We start from the raw sequence: 16,811 nt of genomic DNA, 5'->3' as shown, positions 1-16,811 counted from the left end.
ATACCTGTAGATTTTTTAAGCTGTAATCTTAATCTAATCTAAGATTCTGAACCAAAAAAGGGCCAGAAAGGGAGTCTTGCAGCATCTCTTAGACCCTTATTACTCTAGGTGTGATCTGTGGTCCAGCCTCCCAGTATTTCTTGGTTATTATAAATCCTGAATCTCAGGCCTGAGATTAGTAACTCAAGCTTATTAATTTAAACCCTGCATTTTAACAAGGCTCACAAAGCAATTTGTATGCACATCAAAATTTGAAAGCAGTGTGCTATAGAGATTTCCCTCTAGGATAATAATCTATAACTTTTGCTTACATTAAATTCACCTGGAGGAGTTTTTAAAAAATACTGAGGACTGAGTTGCAACCCCAGAGATTGATTTAATTGGCCTGGGGTTGAAACCCTTGGCATTGGTATTTTTACAAACCCCTAATTGCAGCCGTGGTTGAAAAACAGTGCTCTAGGATTACAGCTTGCCGTTGTCAGGGTCCTAGTTACTTTAAAAACCAGAAAGAATGCCTTTATCATCTGATGAGGTGTCGTCAGAAAACAACAGTGATCTGAAAACATCATCCCTGCAACTTGCATCCCCAGAACTTTTTAACTATTGCATCTGCCTGGCTTGGCTTTTTGCCTTGCCATTTGTTTGGTTTCCTTAATGGACAACTCTTGTCTTCTGATAACTTAACCACCTCTTCTTCATCTTCATTCCGACATCTAATAAAATGTTGTGATTTGCCTACTCAGTTTAATAAGGAGCCACAGATTTGTATCTGCCTGTGTTCCTGTTCTTCTGCCTTACATATACTTAAATATTCTTGTACATAAACCTGATATAAATTGATTCCTTCTGGCCAGGTGTGGTAGCTCACACCTGTAATCCCAGCACTTTGGGAGGCTGAAGTGGGTGGATCACTTGAGGCCAGGGGTTTGAGACCAGCCTGGGCAACATGGTGAAATCCTGTCTCTACTAAAGCAAAAGTTAGCTGGGTGTGGTGGCCCACGACCTATAGTCCCAGCTACTTGGGAGGCTGAGGCACCAGAAACATTTGAACGTGGGAGGCACAGGTTTTAGTGAGCTGATATTGAGCTGCTGCACTCCAGCCTGAGCAACAGAGCAAGACACTGTCTCAAAAACAACAACTAAATTTGATCTCTCACCTACTAGTTGCAGCTTCAGTTTGGGAGATTTTTGTTCTTTTGTACTGTTAAAATTCCATACTTACAAATAGTCTTATCACAGTGGTCAGCTCTTCTTCCACCATGGTGATTAGTGACAGCATGCCATAGAATTCCTCTGATATGCCAACCCAGAAACCTTAGCAAAATAAAGGAAAAGGGATTCATTTTGAATGAAATTCTAAGCGCCCATGTTTTTTTTTTTGAAACGGAGTTTCGCTCTTGTTACCCAGGCTGGAGTGCAATGGCACGATCTCTGCTCACCACAACCTCCGCCTCCTGGGTTCAAGCAATTCTCCCGCCTCAGCCTCCTGAGTAGCTGGGATTACAGACACGCACTACCATGCCCACCTAATTTTTGTATTTTTAGTAGAGACGGGGTTTCACCATGTTGACCAGGATGGTCTTGATCTCTTGACCTCGTGATCTACCCGCCTCAGCCTCCCAAAGTGCTGGGATTATAGGCTTGAGCCACCACGCCCGGCCAGCTTCTTTTTTTTTTTTTTCCACACTTATTGCCCAGGCTAGAGTGCAATGGCACTATCTCAGCTCACTGCAACTTCCACCTCCCAAGTTCAAGTAATTCTTCTGCCTCAGCCTCCCGAGTATCTGGGATTACAGGCATGTGCCACCACGCCTAGCTAATTTTGTAGTTTTAATAGAGATGGGGTTTCTCCACGTTGGTCAGGCTGGTCTTGAAATCCTGATCTCAGGTGATCTGCCCATCTCAGCCTCCCAAAGTGCTGGGATTACAGGTGTGAGCCACTTTGCCCGGCCACCCATGTTGGCTTCTAATGATGACTGCGTACTTCTATAAATACACATAAGCCAATGCTTAATAAACTGCTACAGAATGTTGCAGGCTCTTGGATTCAAACTTTCCACCATGTGGAAAAGACTATTAGACTATTGAAAATTTGGAAAGTTGTCAGTCTACACTTTTCCAGAAACTGATCACTCCTACCTCATTCTTAACATAATTTCTCAGAGATTACTAATGCTGGTTCTGAAATCACTGGGCGAATTCTTTCAATATCTCCAGAGTCCTGGAGTCTTGAATTCTGTAGAAGAGAGAGGTAATATTTATCATATTTTCATGTATTATGGGCTTTTAGTCCATCTTACATTGTTCATTTAACATACATAAACGAAGCATCATAATGTGCTGAACTTGGACAAAGTTGAATAACAAAGGAGTTTACTTCTTATTTGGCAGGAGAAATATATCCCCAACCAATACAAACTGATTGTAATATGAGAGAAATGGATTGGAATGGGGCACATGAACTTCTGTGTGTGAAAATAGCTGGTCTTAAAGTTCAGAATATCTAATACTGCACTGGTATTATAGATATGCAAAGTTTAACATCTGTCCCAGGGGTATGAACAATGTTAAAGAGTTTTATCTGGGGTACCTAGACGGCAGCATCCCAGAAGTATTTTGATATTTTTTCCAGCTTGAAAATATTGTTTGTTGCTTAGAAGATGGAAACAATATAGTAATCAAGTTGCTGAGCTCTTTTTTTCAGCTGCTAAAATTATATAATTTTCCTCAAAAAGTAGGTCAATTTCTTTGCTGAAGTATTTCTTCCTACAAACTTCTTTTATTTTTTTTTTTTGAGATAGGGTTTTACTCTCAGTAAAACCTGGGGTTCAGTGGGGTGATCTTGGCTCATCGCATCCTCAACCTCCCGGGTTCAAGCGATCTTCCCACCTCAGTCTCCCAAGTAGCTGGAACTACAGGTGTGTAACACCACACTAGGTGAAATTTTAAGAAGTTTTTTTGTAGAGACAAGGTCTCACCATGTTTCCCAGGCCAGTATGGAACTCCTGGGCTCAACTAATCCTCCTGCCTCAGCCTCCCAAAGTGTTAGGATTACAGGCATAAGCCACAGTGCCTGACTTGCCTGGCTTACAAACTTCTAAAGAGTCTGCAGATGGAAGATAAAGACAATTTATATCAAGGTAGAGAAATAACAAGATAGCCATTTAAACATTTTGATATTATGATGTAAGTTTTGGTTTTAGGGCATACAGTCCATGCTAAAGGTAGATTTGACTTTAGAAATATCTACCTGTAACATATTTTATGATCTGCCTCAAAATCTGCTTTTTCCAACTTAAGAACAGTGGTAGGGAAGATAATTAATAATAAAATTTGCTCATGCCAGGCACCTATCTTATTTGATCCTCAGAACAATCCTCCGAGGTAGGCACTATTATTAACTCCATTTACAGATCAGGAAATAGGCAGAGATATTAACTGATATACACACACTGTTTAGTTGTAGCCATTAAGTGCCAGAGATAGGATTTAAATCCAAGCCTACCTAACTTCAGGTAATAAATGAGTGACCACCATAAAAACTGCTCTTTTTATCTGTTGTAGTTCTTTGCTACACTATTAGGTAAAGCTCACCTTTCTACCTTTCTTCAAATTGCCAAGAGGATATTCCAGATTCAGACTTGAAATGATGCTTAGAAGCCCCTAAGCAATGTCATCCCTATTGTGTGTCTGTGGTGGTGGTTTTTCTAAAGCCCCATGCTTTAGAAAATGGGGCTTTAGAAAGACATAGACATATAAAAATAAAAACCAAAAAAAAAAAAAGGAAGGGGGCTTCTGTTCTTTGAGGAGAGGTTTATGTACTCATTTGTCCCCCCAGGACCTATTTGAATATATGCTTTTTTTTTCCCTGTCCCTGGCATCCCTGCATATATCTGAAACAGACAGAAATTATGGACATGTACCCTCCCCCAGGTACTCTATCTTACATTTTCAGATTTTGAACTCAATACCCGATTGTAGCCCATTTATTAGAATTCATATAATGAATAAAAAAAGAATATGTTTTTCTCTAATAATTTATTTAATTGTTCAGTAATTTCATCTTCTCTAACAAAAGGGATTAAAAGCATGCCATACCTGGCCAGGCATGGTGACTCATGCCTCTAATCCCAGCGCTTTGGGAGACCAAGGCATGAGGATTGCTTGAGCCCAAGAGTTTGGGATCAGCTTGGGCAACACAGTGAGACCCCCCCACCCCCCAGTCTGTATGCAAAAGAAGAAAAATTTACAAAACACACATACACCTTTACTTCACTATGAATTACAATAACTGACCTTACCACTTGTGGCTCAGCCACTAGTGCAATGGTGCAATCTCCGCTCACTGCAACCTCTTGCACCTGGGTTCAAGCCATTCTCCTGCCTCAGCCTCCCGAGTAGCTGGGATTACACGCATGTATCACCACACCCAACTGATTTTTGTATTTTTAGTAGAGACAGGGTTTTGCCATGTTAGCCAGGCTGGTCTCGAACCCCTGAACTCAGGTGATCTGCCTGCCTCAGCCTCCCAAAGTGATAGGATTATAGGCGTAAGCCTGGCCGTGACCAAGTTTAATAGAATGTTGAGATTATACTACTGTTTTCCTGTAGGTTACTGGTTTTTAACTGCTGAAAGGAAAAAGCCAGTAAATAGAACATAGTCACAGCAATATGAAATTCAGCCTATAACTTTCCAACAGCCCCCCAAAAAAGGTAATTTGTATTTTTTAGCTATTTACAGCTTTTGTTGTCTTTAACTGTATTTGGCATTTAGGACCTGACTATCTTATTTGAATACTGTTTGGAATCAACTGTGTATAAATTACTCCAGATTTCTTTAGAAAAATTGTGAAACAGATGAAGTTGTTTTTCCCATTAATCCTCCATTCTTCTTCTCCTTCTTCTCCTTCTTCTTCTCCTTGTTCTCCTTCTCCCTTCTTCTTTTTTTTGAGTTGGAATTTCACTTTTGTTGCCCAGGTTGGAGTACAATGGTGTGATCTCAGCTCACCGCAACCTCTCCCTTCAGGGTTCAAGCGATTATCCTGCCTCAGCCTCCCAAGTAGCTGGAATTATTAATTTTGTATTTTTAGTAGAGACAGGGTTTAACCATGTTGGCCAGGCTGGTCTCAAACTCCTGGCCTCAAGTGATCCACCCATGATGGCATCCCAGAGTGCTAAGATTACAGCCGTGAGCCACTGCACCTGGCCTACTCTTTTCAATTAAATACATTTAAAAAAAAATTCCACATGAATATGAACATATATTGTGCATCATTTAGTAAACATATTTGCTCATTTATTTTGCTTATATAAATGGTGACCAAAACTTTTTGATCAGTAACTTTACATTTAAGGGTGCAGACAACGGATGTTCCATTTTCATTATTTGGTTAAATTGTAAACATTAAATTGTACCTATGTTTCAGAACTTAATGAATCAGAGATAAAACTCAAGTAATTTGATGAACTCTACTTATTCTTTCTGATTCATATAAAGTATATTTTTCTGATTACTTGTGGATTCTTCATGCATTTGTTTATGCTGTATAATTATTCAGTTACTAATCATGGGTTTATTAGGCATGTTTTATAGACTTACCACTTTAAGAGAAATAAATACTTTTTCTCTAAACAAAAAAAAGGACACATACTCTGACAAATATATCTCTGGTGACAATGTTTCTGAATCACAGAATAGACTATCCTTCAAAATCTAAAACATAATGTTGCCAAATATATCAATTACTGAACAAATAAAGTCATTGTATAATTCAATGATAAAAAGTGATTTATTAGGGCCGGGCGTGGTGGCTCAAGCCTGTAATCCCAGCACTTTGGGAGGCGGGTGGATCATGAGGTTAAGAGATCGAGACCATCCTGGTCAACATGGTGAAACCCCGTCTCTACTCAAAATACAAAAAATTAGCTGGGCATGGTGGCGCGTGCCTGTAATCCCGGCTACTTGGGAGGCTGAGGCAGGAGAATTGCTTGAACCCAGGAGGCGGAGGTTGTGGTGAGCCGAGATCACACCATTGCACTCCAACCTGGGTAACAAGAGCTAAACTCCGTCTCAAAAAAAAAAAAGTGATTTATTGAATACCATTGATGTGCCAAGCACTTTATATACATTATACCTAATTTTTATGGCAACCTTGTAAGATGGCTGATATTATTTCCAATTTATAGATATAGAACCTAAGATTTAGGGTGGGAGTGGAGAGAGAGGGTGATGTAACTTGTCTAAGATCAAATGGCTGGTCTGTGCCAGAGCTGGGTCTCAAATTCAAAGCTGGTCTAACACCAAAGCCCATGTTCCTTCTCTAACGGTGCATTAGCTCAAATAACTTATGATGTCCTAGTGAGTCCTAGCGTACAGATACTTGTGGTTAAGAAAGGACAGAGAGAGAAATCAGAAGTGAGTCAGATAGACCTGGGTTGAATATTGGCTATACTGTCTCTATCACTTAATAGTTGTATGACGGCCGGGCACGGTGGCTCAAGCCTATAATCCCAGCACTTTGGGAGGCCAAGGCTGGTGGATCACGAGGTCAAGAGATCGAGACCATCCTGGTCAACATGATGAAACCCCGTCTCTACTAAAAATACAAAAAATTAGCTGGGCATGGTGGCATGTGCCTGTAATCCCAGCTACTCGGGAGGCTGAGGCAGCAGAATTGCCTGAACCCAGGAGGTGGAGGTTGTGGTGAGCCCAGATCGCGCCATTGCACTCCAGCCTGGGTAACAAGAGCGAAACTCTGTCTCGAAAAAAAAAAAAATAGTTGTATGACTTTGAGCATGACATCTTCTCTGAGCCTTCATTTTCTTCTTAGTAAAATGGGCTTAGCAATACTTACTCAGAAGATTAAAAGAGGTATTGTATGTATTGCTCTTGACACAGTGCCTAGCACATAGTAAGCATTCAATAATTGCTATCTGCTATTTCCATTGTGATTTTATAGTAGCAGTTCAAAGTGGCATTGATGTATTCTAGTAAAAATGTTATCATTGGCCGAGCTTGATGGCTCATTCCTGAAATCCCAGAGTTTAGGTGGACCGAGGCTGAAGGATCGCTTCAGGCCAGGAATTCAAGACCACCCCAGCCAACATAGTGAGATTCCCCATCTCTACCAAAACAGAACAACAACAACAACAAAACCTAGCCAGATGTGGTGGCACATGCCTGTAGTCCCAGCTACTTGGGAGGCTGAGGCTGGAGAATTACTTGAGCCTGGGAGGCAGAGGTTACAGTGAGCCAGGATCTCACCACTGCACTTCAGCTTGGGCAACAGAGTAAGAACCTGTCTCAAAAAAAAAAAAAAGGAAAAAAAAAAAAGCCAGGGAGAAGGGGGAGAAGTGGAGAGCGTGGCTAGAGAAGGAAGCCAAAAGAATGTATTATAACAGGAAGCTAATGAGTAGATGACAGACAGAATGGCTAAGGTTTTGAAGGCTGTGCTAAAGAGTTTTTCTATTGTTGTTTTTTGTTTGTTTTTGTTTTTCAGACAGGGTCTCACTCTCTCGGGCAAGCTGGAGTGCAGTGGCACGATCTGGGCTCACTGCAACCTCTGCCTCCTGGGTTCAGGTGATTCTCCTGCCTCAGTCTCCCACGTAGCTGGGATTACAGGCATGCACCACTACACCCAGCTAATTTGTGTTTTTATTTTGTATTTTATTTTATTTTATTTATTTTTTGAGATGGAGTCTCTCACTGTTGCCCAGGTTGGAATGCAGTGGTGAAGTCTCGGCTCACTGCAACTTCTGCCTCCCAGGTTCAAGTGATTCTCCTGCCTAAGCCTCCTGAGTAGCTGGGATTACAGGCACCCGCCACCACGCCCAGCTAATTTTTTGTATTTTTAGTAGAGAGAGGGTTTCACCTGTTTGCCAGGCTGGTCTGAAACTCCTGACCTTGTGATCCGCCTGCCTCAGCCTCCCAAAGCACTGGGATTACAGGCAAGAGCCACGATGCCTGGTCCTAATTTTGTATTTTTAGAAGAGATGAAGTTTCACCATGTTGGCCAGGCTGGTCTCAAACTCCTGACCTCAAGTGATAGACCTGCTTCAGCCTCTCAAAGTGCTAAGATTACAGGTGTCAGCCACCACTCCCAGCCTAAAGAGTTTTAGCTTTAACAACAATGGGGAAGAATTTACAGACTTATATTCAGTGACATGATTAGATTTTATTTTATTATTTATTTATTTATTTGAGACAGAGTCTCACTCTGTCACCAGGCGCCAGGCTGGAGTGCAGTGGCGTGATCTCAGCTCACTGCAACCTCCGCCTCCCGGGTTCAAGCAATTCTCTTGCTTCAGCCTCCCAAGTAGCTGGGACTACAGGGGCGCGCCACCACACCCAGATAATTTTTTTGTATTTTTAGTAGAGACGGGGTTTCACCGTGTTGGCCAGGATGGTCTCGATCTCTGGACCTCGTGATCCACCCACCTTGGCCTCCCAAAGTGCTGGGATTACAGGCATGAGCCACTGTGCCCGGCCTAGATTTTATTTTTAAAACAACACTGTAGTGTGGAGAGCTGCTCGAGAGAAGAAAGAAAATATAGGCAGATTAAGCGGTACTATTTCAAGCATGAGCTGATTGGTTTGAATTGGATTGGTGATAGTAGTAATGATAGGAAAATTAGGAAACTCAAAATTTAAGAGAGTTAAAAGAAAAAACAAGATTTTTATGGATTGGATAGTAGCAATTAAGGGAAAATGTGGTATTATCATGAAATCTAGTCATGCTCTAGAGATAATTTAGGTGCTAAGTGATTAACAACTGCCAAAACAAGACAAAAGTCTTTCTAAGATGTAGTTGAATATTAAGTTTTATCAATAAACTTGATATATTTTAGTTGGAAACAATTAACTATACGAAGCATTAGTAAAAATCTAAATTATTTCTAATTTTGCTATTAGCTATGATATGCCATATTAATGTGTCCTCTCATAAAACTGAAATGGTATTTTATTTAATTTTAATTTTTATTTTTTGAGGCAAAGTCTCACTGTCGCCCAGGCTGGAGTGCAGTGGCGCAGTCTCAGCTCACTGCAACCTCCACCTCCCAGGTTCAAGCAATTCTCCTGCCTCACCCTCCCAAATAGCTGGGATTACAGGTGAGCACCACCATGCCCAGCTAATTTTTATATTTTTGGTAGAGATGGAGTTTCACCATGTTGGCAGGCTGGTCTCAAACTCCTGACCTCAAACTCCTGATCTGACTGCCTCTGCCTCCTAAAGTTCTGGGATTACAGGCATGAGCAACTGCATCTGGCCTGATATTGTATTTTAGATGTATTTTTAAATTTGCAAGTTGTGGCTGCACTGTTGGTTCTGACTCATTACTCATGAATGTCTTTCATCCCAGCTTGGTAGAAGCCTTTATGGGTATTAAAGTTCATAACACCCCTGACAGACAGTTTATAGGTAATTAAATTCTGTGATCTACCCACTTGATCTATGAATCAGTTCTTAGTTAATAGTCTCTTACATATTTCAAATGAAATAAAAAATTTAAATAATAATAATGGCACAAGCCACAGAGAAATACAAAGGAGTTTAAAATAACCATGAAAAAAACTTCTAAATTTTAAAATAGACCTATTTTAGAAATGTGTGAAACTTTATGCTTGAATGAGTTTAAGATGAACCTAGAATAATTCATTCCTTAAAAAAACATTTTTGGAGGCCTGCTGTGTGTCGGACACTGTGCTAGAGGTGGCTACATAATTATACATAAGAATTGTCAGCACCAGTCGGGTGCAGTGGCTCATGCCTATAATCAGCACTTTGAAAGGCATAGGTTGGAGGAATCATATGAGGCCAGGAGTTCGAGACCCGTGTGGCCAAACTGGTGAAACCCCATCTCTACTAAAAATAAAAAAATTAGCCTAGTGTGGTGGTGAGTGTGTGTAGTCCCAACTACTCAGGAGGCTGAGGCATGAGAATTGTTTGAATCCGGGAGGTGAAGTGCAGTGAGTTGGGATTATGCCAGTGCACTCCAGCCTAGGTAACAGAGCTAGTCTTAAAAAAAAAAAAGGACCCAAAAAACAATCCAGATGCTTCAAAGCATTCACTCATTTATTTAGAAGATGAAAATAAAAAACTACAATGTGTCAGATATTGTTTTAGAGGAGGAAGATACTATCCTTGCCCATCTCCATCCCAGGATTATTGACACATAAACAAATTGGTACAGTGTGTTATAGGAGATATGTAGGGGAATAAGAGTATCAAGAAAGAAGCCATGAATGTTATGGGTGTTTGTAGGGCTGGGAGTACAAGTGTTTCCTATAGAAGAAAATATCTGTTTAGTCTACTATGTATTCTTGATTTGTATTTGTAAAATGAGGGTCCACATAATGATATTTGACTTGTACAAAATATAATTTAGAGACAATAGTAGTTTTTATGCTGGCAAATTAAAATTATGTAGAACTTTGGGACCCCTTAAGTTTTTCTGGGTCCTACTAATTTTGTCAATTTTAGCTCTACATAATGCAATATATGTTTTATCTGAAGTTGAGAGGTACTGAGGAACAACACACTGTTGTTCTTGCACAGACTGGTTGCAACAGCTTTGGAATGTGTTTGTCAAATTAAGAGAAACAAAAACACAAAACGCTACAGTTGAAAATTGGCTTTTTATTAGATCTGCTACTTTGCTTCAAACTTTAAACTGTACCCAGATAACGCAAGAAATAAGTAGAGTACCAGTTGCAGAGAACCTTCTTTGTTGATTGCCTCTTGGGAATTTTAACGTTTAACTAAACTTCCCAGTGTGGAAGCATGGAGTTGGGGGTGGACTCCAGAAGATTACAGGGGCCTACCTAGCTGTGACCACCTTACTATGAAGAACAAAATTACAGCTAAATAAAATTTTGAGGGCTGTCCTTGAGGATATACATAGAAAGTAATGTGTTACCTAATAGATAATTTGTGAGCCTGATTCAAAAGCTAGAGAAGAAATATTCAGGCTAAAACCAACTTGCTACTTTGTTAGACAAAGAGAATGCTTCTTGTTGCCTAAGGCAGACAGAGAATAAATACTCCATAGATAGCAAGTCCCAGAGAATTTTACTTTTAAAAAAAAATTTTTTTTTTTTGACATGAAGTCTCGCCCTGTTGCCCAGGTCAGAGTGCAGTGGCGCAATCTCGGCTCACTGCAACCTACATCTCCTGGGTGCAAACGATTCTCCTGCCTCAGCCTCCTGAGTAGCTGGGATTACAGGTGCCCGACACCATGCCCAGCGAAGTTTTGTATTTTTAGTAGAGACAGGGTTTTACCATGTTTTCCAGGCTGGTCTTGAACTCCTGACCTTGTGATCTGCCTGCCTCGGCCTCTCAAAGTGCTGGGATTACAGGCCTGAGCCACTGTGCTCGGCCAGAATTTTACTTTTAAAGGGAGTAGGATAGAGCCACCATATGAACCAGGGACCTTCCTAGAGAACTGAAAAGAAGCCTCGAGTACTGCTATTGCTGTAGCGTACAAGCATCACAGTGGATGTTTTACTGAGTTAGGTTGAGATTAGGTGGCCTACTTGTGCTCTGGGAGAGAACCAAAACAACAGCATAGCAATAGAGGTTAAATGTGTAGGTGGTGCCATAACTTTGAGTGGCTAAGTTCAAGATAACTTACAGAGATTTGGTCCTAGATGCTATTATACTGGGCAGCCAGCCAGCCTTTTTAAAAATAAAATTGGCCACATGCGGTGGCTCACACCTGTTTTCCCAGCACTTTGGGAGGCCAAGGTGGGAGGATTGCCATAAGCAAGGAGTTTGAGACTGGGAATATAGTGACACCCTGGTCTCTTAAAAAAAGAACATCAGGCTGGGCGCAGTGGCTCACGCCTGTAATCCCAGCACTTTGTGAGGCCGAGACAGGTGGAACACGAGGTCAAGAGATCGAGACCATCCTGGTCAACATGATGAAACCCCGTCTCTACTAAAAATATGAAAAATTAGCTGGGCATGGTGGCGCACGCCTGTAATCCCAGCTACTTGGGAGGCTAAGGCAGGAGAATTGCCTGAACCTAGGAGGCGGAGGTTGCGGTGAGCCAAGATCGCACCATTGCACTCCAGCCTGGGTAACATGAGCGAAACTGCGTTTCAAAAAAAAAAAAAAAAAAAGAATATCAAAACCTAAAAGTTCAAGAGAGGTCTCTCAGGTTGTAGAGATAAGGCATGATCAGTCTCCCTTGGAGGAAGAGTGAATAAAAATATTGGCCACTTTGATTTTGCTGCTGTTTAGAAAGACTCCTGGCTGGGCACAGTGGCTCACACCAGTAATCCCAACACTTTGGGAAATCGAGGCCGGAGGATCACTTGAGCCCAGCAGTTTAAGACCAGCCTGGCCAACATAGCGAAACTCCATCTCTACTAAAAATAGAAAACATTAGCCAGGCATGGTGGCACACACCTGTAATCCCAGCTACTTAGGAGGCGGAGGCACAGTATCAATTGAACCTGGGAGACGGACCCTACAGTGAGCCCATATCAGGCCATTGCACTCCAGCCTGGGCGACAGAGACTCGGTCTTAAAAAAGACTCTTGAAGGGTCTTTTTTCTTTTTTTTTTTTCAATAAAAATATAGAGATGAGATCTCTATATGTTGCCCAGGCTGGTCTCAAACTCCTGGTCTCAAGTGATCCTCACGCCTTGGCCTCCCGAAGTGCTGGGATTACAGCATGAGCCACTGTGCTCAGCTTTTCAGGGTCTGGATAAACAGGAACACACTGCTTGAGGGGAAGGGGGGATACTAAGTGCCCATTATGGACTAGGCACTGTCTTTAGCACTTTTTCTGAAAGGTAACAATTAACTTTCTCATTGAAAACAAACAATTTGCAGACTAGAGAAGTTTCTTTGCTTTTTTTTTCCCCCAAATGGCTGTTGAATTTATTTGCTTCAATAATGGTCCTGGCAAAAATTAGTTAACCAATGTGAGACACTTGTTGAGCTATTGCCTCCTTTAAGAGGCTTACGAGGGAATGATAGGGAGTGGATGCAGCAGGTCTCTCTGGCTCCAGCCTCTCTGCTCTAATTTTAGATTCCATAAAATTTACACATTAAACTGTGAAAATAAAGCCTATGAGAAAATAATATTTTTTGTATATTTGTTGGCCTCAAGCTCAATCTTTAGAAACAATGACTTCCCATTCTATATAGAGCAACTTTGGACTTCTCTTGCCTTGCCCAAGATAAGCATCAAAATAAGAGTCATTCTGGAGTCTCGCATCAAAATAAGAGTTATGCTGGTTTTAATATTTGTTCTTTGTCCCTTTGCCACCTAACAAAATTTATCCTGTTAATTTCAACCACTTGATACCAAAATGTTTTAAATGTAAAGAGGCTGTCACCAAAGAAGAATCTAAATGGCCAATATAAAAAGATAATGAACCTAATTAATAATCAGGAAGATATATTTAAACTCAGATATTACTACAAATGCCAAAAGAACTAAAAAGACAGATAATACTGTTTGTAAGGATATTTGGTGACTGGAACTTAGATAATGATGGTGGGACTACAAATGTATATGACCACCAATTTAACCATGCTGGCCACTTTTGGAAGGTCTTTCCTTGATTGCCAAGATTACCTCATCCTGGATTTAAAAGAATGGTATTTCTGGCCAGGTGCAGTGGCTCAGGCCTGTAATCCCAGCACTTTGGGAGGCCAAGGCGAGTGGATCACGAGGTCAGGAGTTCAAGATCAGCCTGGCTAACATGATGAAACCCCGTCTCTACTAAAAATACAAAAAATTAGCTGGGTATGGTGGCTGGTGCCTATAATCCCATCTACTCAGGGGGCTGAGGCAGGAAAATCCCTTGAACCCGGAAGGCAGAGATTGCAGTGAGCTGAGATCGTGCCATGGTACTCCAGCCTGGGTGACAAGACCAAAACTCCGTCTCAAACAAAAACAAAACAATAAAAGCATACATTTGGAGTCATTTAATATCAGGACAAAAGGTCCCACATAAATCAAGTGTAGTAAAGCCCAGTAATAACAGTGCTAAAGGCCAGGCCAGGTGGCTCATGCCTGTAATCCCAGCACTTTGGGAAGCTAAAGCAGGCAGATCAATTGAGCCCAAGAGTTTGCGACCAGCCTGGGCAATAAGGCAAAACCCCATCACTACAAAAAAAAAAAAAAATACAAAATTGCCTGGGTGTGGTGGCACACGCCTGTAGACCCAGCTACTTGGGAGCCTGAGGTGGGAGGATCTCTTGAGCCTGGGAGGTGGAGGTTGCAGAGAGCTGAGATTGTACCCTTGCACTCCAACCTGGGAAACAGAGCAAGATCATGTCTCAAACAAACAAACAAAACACATAGTTTATTATACTACCTCTAAATCATTAAGAAAAGATAAAATTGGGCCAGGCGTGGTGGCTCACGCCTGTAATCCAAGCACTTTGGAGGCCAAGGCGGGTGGATCACCTGAGGTCCGGAGTTCAAGACCAGCCTGACCAACATGGTGAAACCCTGTCTTTAAAAAAATAAAAAATAAAGAAAAGATAAAATTATGTTCAAAATTCTATTTCAAGAGTCTAAGAATGTATGTAATGTTGGCCAGATGCGGTGGCTCATGCCTGTAATCTCAGCACTTTGGGAGGATGAGACAGGTAGATCACCTGATGTCAGGATTTGGAGACCAGCCTGGCCAACATAGTGAAACCTTGTCTGTACTAAAAATACAAAAATCATCTGGGTGTGGTGGCACATGCCTTTAATCCCAGCTACTTAGGAGGCTGATGCAGGAGAATTGCTTAGGCATGTTGCCTAGACTGGTCTTGCACTCGCAGGCTCAAGCAATCCACCCATTTTGGCATCCCAAGGTGCTGGGATTACAAGAATGAGCCACCATGGCCTGTCAGATTTTTAATCTGAGCCATTATGACTTTCTTGTTCTTAAACTTAGTGATTGGCAAAATAGCTCTGTGATTTTTTTTTTGTTTGATTTTTATACATAAGGAATAAATTTGCTTCACTATAAATCACAATATCTTTAAATATTTTCAGCAGTTTTCTAGTTGTGGTACCTTCATTTGTTGTGATAAAATACATATTTGATTTTTATAAAATCACAAAAAATAAGTGGTTTTGTTTCATTTTCGATGGAGTCTCGCTCTCTTGCCCAGGTTGGAGTACGGTAGCAACTGCACTACTGTAAGTTGGCTCACTGCAACTTTCACCTCCCGGGTTCAAGCGATTCTCATGCCTCAGCCTCCAGAGTAGCTGGGACTACAGGCACCTGTCAACAAGCCCGGCTAATTTTTATATTTTTAATAGAGATGGGGTTTTGCTATGTTTGCCAGGCTGGTCTCCAACTCCTGACCCCAAATGATCCACCCACCTTGGCCTCCCAAAGTGCTGGGATTAGAGTCACTAGCCACCACACTCGGTCTAAAATAAGTTTTGCTAAAAGTCAGTTATAAAGATGCATTTAAGTTTTAAATATTTCATTCTTTAGCCCTTATATCCAAATACTTGGCATTACATTCTGTTGTTTTCTCTAACTTCATCAACAGTTAGGAAGGTCGCTATGGTGGAATGAGGTAGCTTTTTATGATTGAAGGAGAAATGTAGGTATATGTGTAGAGTACAGAGGGGAACGCATTGCTAAGTTTCCTGCTAGAAAGTTCTAAAATGAAACACACACACACAAAAAAAAAAGAAAGAAAAAAACGAAAGTTCTAAAATGTAAATAAAACATTTTTTAAGTAAGATTGATTGTATTTACATTAATAATGGAAAAATGCAGTGTTCTCATGGCACTTTCTAAATTAAAACTTGACTGCCCACTTCTCATGCTAACAAAGTTTGTTGCCATAGAAATTGCCAAGATTCTTGCTTACAGACTTAAATGAGTATAATTGCTATTGTTATAGAGTGAAAAATCCTGACTTATGACTAAGAGATAATCATCATATGACAACTCTAAGTGCATTTACAATTCCAACTCCTTGGAAACAGATAAAGGCAAAGTAGTATTAGATTATTTGTTATTTTTCAAAAGTCAGCATCTCAAATGGCACAAGCTATTAGTCATAGCTGAAAACGTTTTGTGTTTTATTTTGTTTTTTGAGATGGAGTTTTGTCCTTGTTGCCCAGACTGGAGTGCAGTGGCATGATCTTGGCTCACTGCAAACTCGACCTCCCAGGTTCAAGGGATTCTCCTGCCTCAGCGTCCTAAGTAACTGGGATTACAGGGAGTGCCACCACACTCGACTAATTTTTGTATTTTTAGTAGAGATGGGGTTTCTCCATGTTGGCCAGGCTGGTCTTGAACTCCTGACCTCAGATGATCCACTCACCTTGGTCTCCCAAAGTGCTGGGATTACAGGCATGAGCCACTGTGCCTGATCTGATTCCTCTTTTGATTTCAGAGCCTTGTCTTCCAACTGACTGTAAGGCAGGTCTGATTTGATGGTTCATATCTAAAACTGAATGCTTCATCTCCCTCCCAAACCTAATTTAATACCTGGTTACCCCATTTCTGTTCATGATGTTATTATCTTTCTAGTCTCCCAAGCCTGAAACCTTTGAATCATCTCTGACTTTTCCTCTCTCTTCCTTAGTGTATCATCAAATTGTGTCACTAAATATTTCCTCTGAAATATTTCTCCTGTTTTTTCTTCCCTTTTCTTCTGGCTTCCTTTCACTTCCTGTTGGATCATTTGTATTCTATGCCTTCTCAACAAGTTTTCCTGTCTCCAGGCACTACCCAGTCCAGTCAGTCTTACACACCATTCCCTCCCAGATTAATCTTCATAAAATGTCAGTTTGGGGAGTCACTCAACATCTAAAAAATCTTCTAGGA

At 41.0% G+C, this 16,811-nt stretch overlaps 2 protein-coding genes across 3 annotated transcripts in view; one reads left to right on the top strand and one right to left on the bottom strand.

Moving 5' to 3' along the window:
* The window catches only part of SRP54 (signal recognition particle 54), a 291,642-nt gene that overhangs the window by 121,468 nt on the left and 153,363 nt on the right, over positions 1-16,811 (bottom strand). Inside the window, exon 3 of the mRNA XM_078334776.1 lies at positions 1,223-1,314. The gene's annotated coding sequence lies outside the window, so the exon portion shown is untranslated. The remainder of the gene's footprint in view (positions 1-1,222; positions 1,315-16,811) is intronic.
* Positions 4,653-16,811, top strand: part of BAZ1A (bromodomain adjacent to zinc finger domain 1A) — a 131,528-nt gene continuing 119,369 nt past the window's right edge. For both annotated transcript variants that reach the window (XM_078334770.1, XM_078334768.1), the window contains exon 1: positions 4,653-4,713. The gene's annotated coding sequence lies outside the window, so the exon portion shown is untranslated. The remainder of the gene's footprint in view (positions 4,714-16,811) is intronic.

This window comes from Callithrix jacchus, chromosome 8 (genome assembly GCF_049354715.1).
Source record: "Callithrix jacchus isolate 240 chromosome 8, calJac240_pri, whole genome shotgun sequence".
In the NCBI taxonomy this organism is placed as follows: Eukaryota; Metazoa; Chordata; class Mammalia; order Primates; family Cebidae; genus Callithrix; species Callithrix jacchus.
The sequence above is the reverse complement of the archived record's forward strand: the minus strand, read 5'-3'. Positions and strand labels throughout refer to the sequence as shown.